General features: G+C 42.7%; 1 protein-coding gene across 4 annotated transcripts in view; it reads right to left on the bottom strand.

Moving 5' to 3' along the window:
* Rffl (ring finger and FYVE like domain containing E3 ubiquitin protein ligase) overlaps positions 1-11,768 on the bottom strand; it is a 67,762-nt gene extending 55,994 nt beyond the window's left edge. Inside the window, exon 1 of one of the 4 annotated variants that reach the window (XM_063250955.1) lies at positions 11,586-11,768. The gene's annotated coding sequence lies outside the window, so the exon portion shown is untranslated. Of the gene's footprint in view, positions 1-11,563 lie in introns of all 4 variants that reach the window. The other 3 variants (XM_003469606.5, XM_013152098.3, XM_013152097.3) reach the window with 3 other exon arrangements.
* Between the last annotated feature and the right edge of the window lie 2,401 nt (positions 11,769-14,169).

Here is a 14,169-nt window from a genome sequence, read left to right as displayed (position 1 = left end):
CATCAGAATGCCGCCACTTCATTCCTGAGATCTTTGATTTTATAGGCCTGGGCTAGAAACCAGACATCTGGATTTTTGACAACCAACCAAAAAGACTCTGATGCATACTAAAATTTGAGATCTACTGCAGTAACATACAACCTTACTAAAACTGTAGAAATTAAAAAGGGTTTTTCGGGTGTGGTAGCACGTGCTTATAATCCTGGGCAGTTCAAGGCCAGACTGGACTATACAGTAAGACCCTGCCTGTCTGTCTGTCTCTCTCATACCTACAATTTGTATGTCCTCAATAAATATATTTTTAGAAAATTTTAAATCAGTACTTTAATACTTACAAAAAAGTAACTTTTAACTTGCTTTTATAATATACAAGAGCAAAGCTCAGCTTATATTGTATAAGTACTGCATGCTACCGATTATACCACTGGACCTCTAACCTCAGCTTCTCATGTTAAACAGTAATGTTTGGTTGGGAGGACCAAGTGATATTAAAATTAAATAAACATGTACCTACATGTTATGGCATCAAAAATCATTTTTAGGGGGAAGGGATGTTGAGACAAAGTCTTGGTATGTTGTCTAGGTTGGGCTTCAACTATGTAGCCTGGGCTGGCCTTGAACTCATAGAAATCTTCCTGCCTCAGCCTCCCGAGTGCTGTCAGTTTGCTATCAGCAAGAATTACAGTACTATATAAAAAGGTAAACCGTTTTTTCTTTCTTTTTTTCTTTTTTCTGCTCTTTAGATTTCTTGAGAAAAAAGGTATACTGTTAAAAAAAAAAAGACACTAAAGCTCTATCAACAAGATTCATAGAACTATATGGTCACAATTCTGGAATTCTGGAAATTACAGGCATATACCACCACACCTGACCTAAAATAAAAGCCACTTTCTTAACATGATATTCAGAACTCCTGAATTCTGTATCAATCCCTCCTAAACAAAATTAGAGGCTTTGTCTTTGTTTTTGCTAGGGGTCAAATTCAGGGCCTTGCATGTAGCTAACTACTCTGCTACTGAGCTATACCTTTAGCCCTAGATTGGTTTTTGGGGAGAGGGGTTGGTTGTTTGCTTGCTTTTTGGAGGGGGGCAGTACAGGGGATTGAGCCTAGGCCTCTGCACTGAGCTGCATCCCCAGACCCTGTTTTAAATTTTGAGACAGAAAAACAAAAATGAATTAATTAATTTTGAGACAGGATCCTGCTAAGTTGCCCAGGCTGTTTTGAATTTGTCATTCTCCTGTCTTGGCCTCTCAGAGCCATGGTGACAGCCATGTACCACCATGTTCTGCTCGAGTTAGATATTACTGTCAACATATTTTCGCTTTTAGTATTGGTTTTTGATAAGTACAAGAGACATGTTGGTGTGCTATATGAGTAAACGCAAGTAGAGTAAACGCAATCTAAGAATCTGATGAAGACAAGGTGGAGAAGAAAGTACAGAAGTATCATTTTTATGTGCTTCTTTACTGTGTAGGTTCCCAGTCATTATTTCTAAGGCTGCTGGTTTACAACTATGCCATCAGCGCAGAAAGCTGGGAAAACACTGACCTGATCAATGGGAACAGGGGTGATGATTCAGAGTGATGCAGAATGCTCTGTTCACTTGGCTCCAGGGTGGACCAGGAAGGCAGGGGTCCTGCCAAGCTCTCTAGGAATACTGATGCCCCTCTTTCCACCCATTCACCAAACACTATCTACCGTATCTTCAGTTCTGATATCGAACGATTATGCAAACCTTCTATCAGTATTTGATAAAATGACCAAAAATGGTACCTGAAACTAGAACTTGTTCCAAAATAAGAAAACAGATATGGACAAACTTGAGAACCTGAACGACTGGGAACTTTGCATTGTCGACAGGCAAGAGCTAGTCCCCCCAAAACTGTCCCTTTCTACCTCTTTTGCATATCATTTTAGCCTATTTCTCTGCATCCCCAGATAAAAATCCAAATTGCTCAAATAATGGTTACTGGGGCTAGGGATTTAGCTCAGCGGCATAAGCACCTGCCTTGCAAGCAGACGGTCGTGAGTTCAATCCCCTGTACCGATAAAAAAAAAAAAAAAAAAAAGAAAGAAAAGAAAAGAAATAATGGTTACTTATCTACAAGAACATTTCCTCTTCTGAGACACATTCTTGACTGAGTATTCCTCAAAGCAGCTCACCTTCAGCTGACCCACCCCAGCTACAGCCCTAGTAAACACTTGGTCCTCCTTGCTCAAAGTAGAACACTCCTTTGTCCAGCATTCTCAAATAAAGCTTTTGCCCTGATTCTTCTTCCACACCATGTAAAATAAGAATTTAGCATGGTTAAGAGGGCATGTAATCCAACCTAGCTACAACTAGTTAAAAACTAGCACACCCTACTTAAAATCTAAGAGAAGGTTGGGAGCTTAGTAATTTCTAAACCCAGTATTGCAATCATTATGAAAGTAAAAAACAAACAAACAAAAGCATGGCATAATTTAGAGAAAAATCTGAAATGGGGAGCCAGGTATACTCATGCATGCCAGTAATGCCAGCACTCAGGAAGCCAAGGCAGGATCATTGTGAATTTCAGACCAGCCTCAAAAACAAAATTAAAGTGAGGTGGAGACACATGCTTTCATATATATTTTAGGGTAGAATATAGTGACACATTTGCCACTAGGTCTGTACACTTCTGATCAGTACCACAACTGGATTTTCCAAAGCAAATGAAGGGTGGGTAAGATTACAGAGGATGCATGCTTCATTTACTTAATGTTATGGATTAAGACCTGGTGGTCAACTTAATGCCAGCTGGATTACAACAGCATGGCGCTGAGTTTAGATGTTTCACCTGAGGAAAGTTGCCAGCATAAAGAGATGTGGAGAAGAAGCAGCTATGCATTCAGGTGTTGAGCCATTGTGGGTTCTCCCACGAGTTGCTGTTTGAGTCATTTGGTTCTCCTGGAGAAGCTCTGGGTCCTCACATCGAGCCTTGCTTCCTGGCTCTGGAGAGGAAGACGTGTGCCGCTTGATCTCCAGGATGAACCCATCACACTGGCTTCCTGGCATGTACTCAACTGTGTTTATCATCGGAGGAGCTCAGAGCCTCCGTGTTGCTGAGGATGGCTGTGGTGCCTTTCAGGACAGCCCTGGTCTTTGTTGTTAGTGTAACTTCTCAGCTCCAGCATAGAACCCTCATCCCACTAGTACAGCTCCTTCTCCCCGCTGGCATGGACTTTCTAGCTTCCACCGCTGACCTTTGGGCCTTCCTGGCACAGATTCGTAAAACAGACTGGCGTGAGTCCTTCTTGTGGGCTTTGGACCTCCAGTTGGACTCGTGGGAGGCACTGTCACGAGCTCTGGGTTTTTATCTGGACTCCTGTGGGACATTGCTCTGGGATTTAGGCCCTTGACCAAATATTCTATGTTTTTGGTGTTGCAAATAGATTTCCTGCATTTTCTTATTTTAGCTCCTGGTGACCATTATAAAATAGCATTATAAAGTCCATGTCCTGTTTCTAATTGTTCTCTGCATAACCCCTAACTACAACACTTAAGAAGAGCTATTTTTCCCAGGGTACCTTCAACCTCAAAGTGATTTTCCTGCCTCAGCCTCCTGAGTGCTGGGATTACAGGCAGTGCTGGGATTACAGGTGTGTACCCATTCCTCTCAAATCTTAATATAACAGTAACTGCAAGTAAACCATGATCCTGACTACTAGTGACCTACATTTAACCTCTCAGAGTCCAGAACCTCCCAGTTGGCCTAATTTCTGGTAAATTTCAGGATGACTAGGTAGCATTTCTTTAAAGAGAACTGAGACAGTTAAAATGTTCCAGTAAATCACACTTACTGCAAGTAGTTCACATGGGGTGGGCTTTGCCCACTCCTACTGTAGAACTAGCTTGTGGGTAAAAACAGGTTGTCCAGGGAGCCCAGATCACTCTACATCTCAGAGCAAAACCATGTTAGGCAAATCTAGAAAAGCCTTGTGACTATTAAAACTAGGAAATGAAGGCTTCGCCAACTTGTCGCTTCAGAGGTCACCTTCAAAAGGTCAAGTACAGTAACAATAGCTCAACACAACAAAAAGTTCAAATACGTTCCAATTCAGCATAAGAACAGCGGAAAAGGGCTACAGAGAGAACAGGAAGGTTTTATCGATTTTGCATACAGGAGATTGAACCCCAGGGCACTCTATTACTGAACTACACCCCAGCTCTTTACTTTTTCAGATGGGGTTTTGCTAAATTGCCCAGACGGGACTCAAACTTTTGATCCTCTTGCCTCAGTCTCCCAGAGTGCTGGCATTCTAGGTGGGTGCCACCATGTCCAGCCCTGGCTGTGGTTTTTAGAAGACAGTGACAAATAAACAGACCAAGGTCTCTTTGAAAGAAAGAAAGACAGACAGATAGCTGACAGTCTAAACAGACATAAAAACCTGAGTAGGTCACAGCCTCAAAATCAGCCTGCGAAGACTCTTGAATTAAGGTGGGATTACCGTAATTATATATAACATCTCCTGGAGAACTAATTCAGTTGCCGAAGGACTCAAATCATTTCTGTGAAACATACAGAGAAATTATGAAAGGATTTACCAGGCATCACAGCCTTTTTACTTTCACATCAGGTCTGCAACTGCTATGATCTAGAAGGAATGAACCTACCATTTGGGGAGGGAATTGAATTATACTCTTATCAGAGAAAACCACTTCATTCTCGAGTCTGCAGAAGTTCACATGCCGTAATATACTTAGGAGTTTCCAAAAATTACATGCAATTCCTCAAAAGAAATGTAGGAAAAAATATAATCAGGGAGTAAAAGGCCAAACATTGTCTCTTCTGAATGCTTAAATAGCCAATTATGGGACTTAATACATTAATTCTATAGAGAGAAAAAGACTATTACAGGAAAGTTGAATAAAACTTCTTAAAAAATGTACCCTGGGGCCTAAGTCCATTCAGATGACAGTAAACTCAGTCCCCCAAAAGAAGTTTTATGTAACATCAAGTATTTTAATTTTCCAGCTGCCAACAGGAACATGTAAAGGAACAGAAATTAAACTAATTATGTCAGCAGTGCAATGAACAAAACTTTAATTGTATTACCCACCAGACATTTAGTGAACAATAGCAAGGCCCTTAAGGGTAGAAACTTCTTTAGAATATAAATGATTCCCAATCAATATGACAGAAATTAGTATGTTTAAACAGTAAACAGATTCATAGTTTAGATGCCAATATTCAACTGACATTATAAAGTAATATAAAAAATAAATATATACAGTATAAGAAACTAATCTCTAAAATGGCTGTAAATCACTCCATGATTTACATATGCCATATCATTAATAGGCCTGTTAAGCCAGTATTGTACTAATCAGCTTCTTTAACATCCTGCCCACAAAAGAGCCTATTCATTTAGCTGGGAGACAGGTGTTAGCAACCAGCAACCTCTGTTAGCCTTGAATTCCAGTGGCTCAGCCTGTGATTACTATAACTCGATGAGAAAGTCTACAGGAAGGGCAGCTGAAAAGGAAAAGGAGAGATGTGAAAGAAAAAAAGACCAAAAGGAAAACAAGAAGATAAGGACACAGATGGATGTCAGGTATGACTTAATGGGGCTCGCCTCAAAACCTTCTATCCAAAACTGAGCTGCTGGGCTGCCATCCAAATACCTATGGCATTATTTACATGGTGTTATTAATTTATTCCTGCAGATAGTAACTCTGGGCACGTGCCAACATTTCACTCATTCTAAAATGATATTTTTACAGTATTGCTAATTGTCTCATGACTCATTCTTTTTACCCATAGTCTATGGTTCTTAATTTTAGTCCTCATTCTTTTGTGCTTTCTACAAGAGCTGACTGATATTCCTGGAAAGTGATATAAGGAAGGCCAGATTTAGAAAGATATCTTAAACCCACAGAATAAAAATCCTATTTTTAAAAAAAGGAAGTTACTAAGTTGCCTAAAAAGTACAAAAAACATATTTTGTCTTGCAATAGATAGGCAGTGATTCCAGGGCTTAGCCCTCAAGGGAGTCAGTGCAGAGGATGAGAATACATTACAACTGTGGCTGGAGGCGCCTCCATCCAAGGCCTGGCCTCAAGATAAAGACAAAATGACCAGGCCTCCAGGTCTCCCCAAGGGATAAGCAATATATAATAATTGGCATCACTTGGTCCAATAAAGTCTAGATAGACATCAGTCACTCAGGTGGGTGACGGGGCTGCCTGACTCATCTCTTCCAAGAAAGGTCCCTATTCTTTCCATGTACACTTGCTGTGTGACCTGGTTTCTCACTGGATCAACATTACCTTAGTGGTTATACTTGTAATCCTACTGGCTGATCATAATTTTGTCCCATGTTGTACCTACTTTGTGATTTGGCTCTACAAAAAACTTCCTTTGAGAAGTGGGTTTGAGGGGCTGGGGATTTAGCTCAGCGGCATAAGCGCCTGCCTTGCAAGCAGGCAGTCGTGAGTTTGATCCCGGCTACCGATAAAAAGGAAAAAGACAAAAAAAAAGCATGCCTTGCTGGGATGGGTAACACAAACCTGTAATCCCACCTAGTCTGGAGGCTGAACTGGGAAGATCACAAACTGGAGCCCAGGTTAGGCAATTTAGTGAAACCCTGTCTCAAAAAGTTTTTAGGGCCAGTTTCCAGCAGCACAATACCAGCCTGGCACATGCAAGGTCCTGAGTTCAATTAAACCCAAGTTTAATGCCCTACAGATGTTTCTGGGTTTCAGCAATTTTCTTCCCTCCATGATTTCAGCAAAGAACCTGTGACTAAATTTTATTGACTATTTATCACCTATTTGCAATAAGGGATTCAGCTGTGAAAAATGAAACTACTGGCTTGGTGGCTCTATTTTAAAATCTTACCTAAGAGAATTCCCAGGCATCTCTCATATCCTATCCCAACGGATCACAACTCAACTGACTACCTATTCAGACCTCCAGCTGTTTCTGCATTATCACTCATTTGTCCACTCAGGAGCTAAAGAAAGCTACTTTCAACCAAAAAACGCTCCCTCATGACTCCCAATAGATAATGCAGCAGAGGGGCTTTGTGGCAGAGCAATTTACATAAAAGTTATAAAAGCGCTTTGTTATCTATCCTGACTAGGAAATGGGATATTCTAGCAAAGCAAATATCCTGGATAGCATAACAATGCTAGTGGAGGGACTACCAATTTACAAAGAATTTCAGTGTGTACAATTACAATTTTAAAATTAATGGTAAAAATTAAAGGGGGAAAAAAGAGCATCATAATAGTCAAAATTCCACAGGGTTTGATGTACAAGGAGACAAAAAAATAAATAAAATACAATAAAGAATATCAAAACAATACAACAGTGGTCTCCAAACTCCCAAGTTATCTGCATATCCAAAGTACTTGGGTAACTTTTTGGAAAAACTGTAGATGTAAAGGAAAATTTTTTAAAAGTAGGTTCCTGATCCTCCTGTACCCGTTCAATCAAAATCTCCAGGAGGCAGAGCTCGGAAATCTGCATCTTTTAAAAAACACCTCAGTGACTCAGTAGAAAACTGCCAGATACCAGATCTTTCAAGGAGTGGCTCCCTTTTTGGAACTCCTCGCAATAAAACAAACTGAAAAGGCTGAAGCTGCACTGCCTGCAAAGTGACCTACCTTTGATGATTCAGGAGCCTGCAGGATCTCCCCGTGTAACTGGGTCATCCTTCGCTACTAGTCACCATACCGGCAAAACCAGAAAGCAAGAAAAGTTAACGAAGATTTCTTTCTTGTAGAAAGCTGGAAAAACCAGCTTTTGTTTTACTATCAGATTCAAAGAGCTGGGTTTGTCCCAGAAGAAACAGAATTTAAGCTTGCTTTGAAAAACAAAAATGTTTAAAATCATGCAGGACTCTTTTCACCAACTACTTAGCTCCACTTCAAATGTAGACAGGTATAGACACATTAAAAATGTGAACCATGCACCCTGGATAACAAAAGTAAAAGAAAGTGCAAGACAGTCTTAGTGAAGATAAAGGATAATAGGTTTAAGCTAGGACTGGCGTAACAGGATTAGATATAACCACTCTTGTGACCATGCAACTGTTAAAGCCTGAGAAGAGGGAGAACTGAGCTCTCTTAATACATGAGGCCAATTTACCTATTAGAGATGGCTTTTATGTGGCACCTAACAGGATACTACTGGACCTTACTAAGAACTCTCAAATTTTAAGTTTTTAAAATTACACAACAATGTTTTAAAACTAAGTGGCCAGACCATTTTCCCTATTAAAAAGTCTGTGATTACATATGAAGATTGTTTTTAAAATTGCCAAAATCCACCTTCCATAAACATCAAGTAAACATTACCAATAACTAGGTCAAACAAAAATAACCCAAGAGGTTGAGGGGATAGTTCCGTGGCAGAACATCCTGAGTAGTGGCATTTCTAAGGCCCTCAGCTCGATCCCCAGCACCACCAAAAATAATACTGAGCACTGAAAATAAAAGTCCTCTATCATTAAAACAATACCAGAATTAAAAGATTTTATTATAAAGATAAAAATCAAGCCCTCCGACACTACTTAGGGTGATATAGCTGTTTTCAGAAAGTACTAGGTGGCACTCAAACAGCTGGATGGTGGGGCTGTACTAAATGTCACAACACACATGTTATTAGAAACCTGGAGTTGGTGCAACCAACTCCAGTTGGTGCAATCCCAGCACTCTGAGAGGAAGACCCAGGAGGATCACAATTTGAAGCCCAGACTATGCAACTTTGCGACTCAGTAAACTGCTCTCTCAAAATAAAAATAATAGAGCCCAGGAATATAGTTCAGCGGCACAGCACCTGCCTGGTGAGCGGGAGATCTTGACTTTGATTCCCAGTTCCAAAAATAAGTAACTGAATAAAATAATAAATGGGCTTTGGATGTAGTTCAGTGCAAAAGCCCTGGGTATTGAACAACAAAAATGTATACTTCTGGGCTGGGGATTTAGCTCAGTGGCATAAGTGACTGCCTTGCAAGCGCATGGTTATGAGTTCGATCCCCAGTACCAATAAAAAAAAAAAAAATTTAAAAAAATGTATACTTCTTATTGCTAGTACTGATGCTTGTTTTGCCTCCTTAAACACTAGTCAAAGAAAATGCCTTTTCTACTGCTATTTGGAAAGCCCACTGAGAAACATTTGGGGAGCTAGAGATGTAGCTCAGCACATAAAACAAAGAACACTGCTAATTCTTTAGCTGGATACAGTCGTGCAGGTTCTGTAATCTATGCTACTCTGGAGGCTGAGGCAGGAGGATCGCAAGTTTGAGGCTAGCTTAGGCAAGATGGCAAGAACCTGTCTCAAAATAAATAAATAAAAAGGGCTGGGACAGAGGTCAGCACTAGGACATTTGCCTAGCATACACAAGGTCCTAGGTTCAATCCCCAGCAGCAACAGCACCACCACCACCACCACCACCAAAAAAAGGCATTTCTACTAGAGGGTACTATACACAGTTATGTCAGCTGGTCTGGCCAAAAGAACATATAAAATCATACTGCCAAGAGAACAGCTTTTTGTGTGTGTGTGATTTTTCCTTTGTTGTTGTTTGTTTGTTTTTGAGACAGGGTCTTACTTTGTAGTTCAGGCTGGCCTCAAACTCTCAGTAATCTTTCTGCCTCAGCCTCTAGAGTGCTGGGTATACACCAGGCATTGTGCACATTATTTTAGCAGTTCGTTAAACTGGTCAATTTGGAGGATTTACAGCTGTTGATCCCAATGTAAATAAGACAGCAGCTGATCATTACAAGAAGTTTTAATGGCTGGTGTTTCTACATAGACATATATTAAAATGTTTGTGTCCTAGATTACAAGGACAGATATAATCTTATAGATTATAGAATAATCAAGCCGGGCATAGTGGCACACACCTGTATTTCCAGTACTTGAGAGGCTGAGGCAGGATTTTTGTGAGTCTGAGACCAGCCTGGGCTACAAAATAAGCTCAAGGTCAGCCTGAACTGCAGTGAGACCCCTGTCTCAAAGAGACCAAAAACAAAAAAAGAAAGAAAGAAAAAGAAATCAAGTTATTAGGCTCTCCCATCAATCTGAAATTATTCTGTGTAATAGCCAAACATTCTCAGACTTATGAAAATAACACCCCTGGGGCTGGGGATTTAGCTCAGCGGCATAAGCACCTGCCTTGGAAGCAGGCAGTCGTGAGTTCGATCCCCGGTACCAGTAAAAAGGAAAAAGACAAAAAAAAAAAAAAAAAAAAAAAAAAAAGAAAATAACACCCCTACATGAACTTGTCTTATGAATTGTATTCTGAAGTCCAGAATTAGTAAATATGCAAATTTCAGAAATGCTTGCCATCCCCTGTTTCCTTGGAACGAAAATGTTAACGAAAATGTTACCAGGGGAAAGGGGAATGAAGTCAAACCTGAAATTTCTTGAACAGAAAAGAAGCAGCATGGCCAGCATCCAGTCCTAGAACTCTGTACACAAACTCAACCAAGGACATCCATGTCCCTGAGTACTCTCATTCCTAGAAAAATGGTACAAGACTCACTGACTTGTCAGTGAGACCCACAAGGCACTTGTGGTAACAGTGGAGACAGGAAGTCTCTGTCTTGCAAACCACCCGTGAAAAAGATGCGTAAGGAACTTACCTGCTTTCTTAGAAGGCCACATGCACCCTTTTGTTCATTGCGTCACTCTAACCTTTGTAACCAGAGTGCCAAGTGACACTTGCGGGTAAAGCCTTATTTCTAAGCTGACAATAATCCTTCCCCCTGGTAGACTAGAAGGAGCGTGGTACACTCTTCCTTGATTACACAAGCAGGTTTCAACCCTCCCCCTAGAACAAATGACAGACCAACAAAAAGGCGAAAATACGTTGCTGCCTCTGCTGCCAGCCTGAAACCAAGCTCTAGGCGGACAGATGCCAGCGGAGGTTCTGGGCTACCCCGGTCTAGCCAGACTTCCCCAAGCCTGGTCAAATGACTCCCGGGCAGCCAGCTGGAGAGAGGCCCCAGTCTCCTCTCTGTCTCGGCCACAGCCGCACAGCGGCGACCTCACACGCGCAGAGCACAGAGGACGACTCCCAAGAGACCAACGCTGGGGGAGAACCGCATTCCCAAACTTCTCCATCCAACCTTCCAATTCTAAATCTCTCTTTCCAGCGGCCCTTAGGTTTCCACCACCAGAAAGGGCACAGGCTAGTTTCCTTAGAGGCAAGCAGGGCCCTGCAGACCTGCCTCAGTTTACTCTGCGCTTAAAGAGGGAACCCCCACCCCAGCCTGCTGGACCGGCCAGTGTGTAAGGCGCTAGGGATGATACCTGAAAATACAGCACCCGGGACCTCCCCACGGTGAAATGCTTTCTCGGACGGTACTTTCAATGGGACAGGTGTGGGCTGCCCCGAAAGCGGACACTTCCTGCAAGCGAAGAATTCTCCCACCCCCGTAGGGAACCGGGAGTCCCAGGCCGCGCTCCACACTGAGAAGGCGCCCCCCTCGCATCCTATCGCACGAGGGGAGCCCCCGTCCTCCCGCACGACCCCACCCCAGGCCGGGCCCCGGGGACCCAAGCGCCGTCGCCACCCCTTCCTCACCTGCCGCCGGCCCGGCGCGCACCTGGGAGGGGAGGGAGGAAAAGAGGGAGGGAGAAGACGGATTCAGGCTGTGGACGCCTCAGGCAGGGGGGCAGCGGAGTCTCCGGGGCTGAGGGGCACTGGGGGGCGGTGGCGACATCCTCGCGGGCGGCCCCAGGAAGTCGGCCCCCCCACCCATCCCTGGGTAACCCGGCGAGACAGCTCCCGCCCCTCGCAAGGCCCCGCCCCTGAGATGCCCCGCCCCCTCGCGGGAGCGCGCCCCCCTCAGCAGCGGCCGCCACACCATAGAGAGGAGCTAGGCGCATGACGGGCTAGAGAGCTGCCTCGGCGAGCGCCCCCTAGCGGTGCCGAGCCTCGGGAGCGTGTCAGGGCCGGAGCCCGGGGAGGCGTGGTTTCCTCCTTAGGGTTTCAGGCTGGCCTGGTTGCCTTGGCTACAGAACTCTGCCTGATAAGGGAAGAGTTCAGGTTCCGAGTCCTTTGGACCACAGCCGGGTTTGGAGACCTTCACCGCGTCCCCGAACATCTCTGATCTTGTTCATAGTAAAAATGTGGCAGTTGCCTCACTTTGGTATCTCGCTGTTCCCCCAGTGCAATTTTAGGGGCAGGAGGTGGCTCCTCATTCACAGTTGAAGAAACCCTGGTTCGTGAGATTCCCGATCTGATTCCAGGTCCCACAACTGGGAGGTCATATATCAGCCAGGCCTGAGAGACACCAGAACCTAGCCCACTAGTGCGCTGGGACCTCTGGCTTCTAGCATTTTGCAGTCTAACCCAGGATTTGCTACTTTCTCCTTAGAAAGATGAGCAGACTGCTGAGAAAGGCTGTGATAGAAAGACAGCTACTCTACCTCTGCCATTCATCAGCTATGTCTTCCAGCAAGGTACTGAACCTTTCTGAACTCTTTCTTATCCCAGAAAGGCAGGTTGATTGCCCGATTAGATGAACTAAGGTACCAAGCACTTAATAAACCATAAAACGCTAGAGTAGCATAGGGGACCATTAGCCAGTGTAGGCTAAGGAGCTGCCTAGCCATGAAAATAATCTTTCTTTCTAATCTTTTCTTCTGACTGGTGTCTAGTGACACAATTTTCTTAGGTTTTACTTTCCTATCGAGACTGCCTACCATTTTTCTGGGCAATTTGTATTTTTTAATTTAGCTTTATAGTGCTAGAGATCAAACCCAAACCCTCACACATGTTAGGCAAGTGCTCTACCACTAAGCTATACCAGTCAGCCCATGGTATTTTAAAATAAAGAATTTGATACAAGAAATTGCAATAAACATATGTATATGGTTGGCCTATCATCCCAGCTACTCAGGAAATTGAGCCAGGATGATTACAATTTCAGCTTTCTTATTTTACTACAAGTATCTTTATTATTTCCAATCCTCAAAACAACTCAGCAAACTGAGTAGCATTGTTCCCATGTTATCAATGAAGATCTACATATTAAGTAATTTGCCCAAATCTACACAGATAAAAAAAAAAAAAAAAACTGAGCTGGAATGATAAATTGCTTCTTTGTAACACCTAGAATTTGTGGACTGAATGTCCTATTCCTGAACTCAATGTAACCATGTTTTTGCCTAGTTTTTGTAACTTTGCTTGATGTAATTCCTTCTCCTCCACTTTTTTTTTTTTTCCTTTCGTCTTTTTCGGTACCAGGGTCAAACTGACGACTGCCTGCTTGCAAGGCAGGCGCTTATGCCACTGAGCTAAATCCCCAGCCCATCTCCTCCACTTCTTATCAGGGCTTTATTTCCCCCACAAAGGCATTTATTACCTTCTCTTTTTTCCTTCTGATTCCTTTTTTTCCTTCAGCACTGGGGACCACACTCAGGGACTCATGTATGCTAGGCAAGCGCTCTCCTGCCCAGCTGTACCTTTTTTTCTTTTTCTTTTCTTTTCTTTTTTTTTTTTTTTTTTTTTTTCAGCACTGGGGATTGACCCTACCGCTTTGCACAAACTAGTAAGTGCTCAGCTACTAGTAAGTGCATCCCAGTCCTTTTTTTTTTTCTTTCTTTTCTTTCTTGGTTTTTCTTATTTTATTTTTGTTTTTGTTTTATGAGACAGGGTCTCACAAAGTTGCCATCTCAAACTTTCAATTCTCCTGACACAGGACCTCCAAATGATGAGAAATAACTCCCAACCTGCTAAACCAACAGATACACTGATGTTTGTGTTCTCCAAAATTGAACAATAAATTCTAAGGAACAGCAGAGGTTAAAAGTAGGCAATTTAATTGAGGGAGAGATAGCTCCTCAGTGGGGAATGCAAGTGTGCTCCTGCAGACCCCACTTTCCAAAGAAAGTTTTATAGAACAAAGTCACAAAGTAGGTACAACATAGGATGAAATTATGATCAACCAATAAGATTACAAGTATAGCTCCTTAGGTAATGTTGATCCAATGAGAAACCAAGTCACACAGCAAGTGTACATGGAAAGATCAAAGACCCTTTTTGGAAGAGATGAGTCAGGAGGCCTGCTCACTCATTTGGTTGACTGATGTCTATCAAGACATCAGTCAAACTTTACTGGACCATATGATGCCAATTATAATATATTGCTTATCCCTTGGGAGGCCTGGAGACCTGGTCATCTC

Source organism: Cavia porcellus, unplaced genomic scaffold, assembly GCF_034190915.1.
Source record: "Cavia porcellus strain 051 isolate PalLab524CR breed Dunkin Hartley unplaced genomic scaffold, mCavPor4.1 scaffold_6, whole genome shotgun sequence".
Lineage (NCBI taxonomy): Eukaryota > Metazoa > Chordata > Mammalia > Rodentia > Caviidae > Cavia > Cavia porcellus.
The sequence above is the reverse complement of the archived record's forward strand: the minus strand, read 5'-3'. Positions and strand labels throughout refer to the sequence as shown.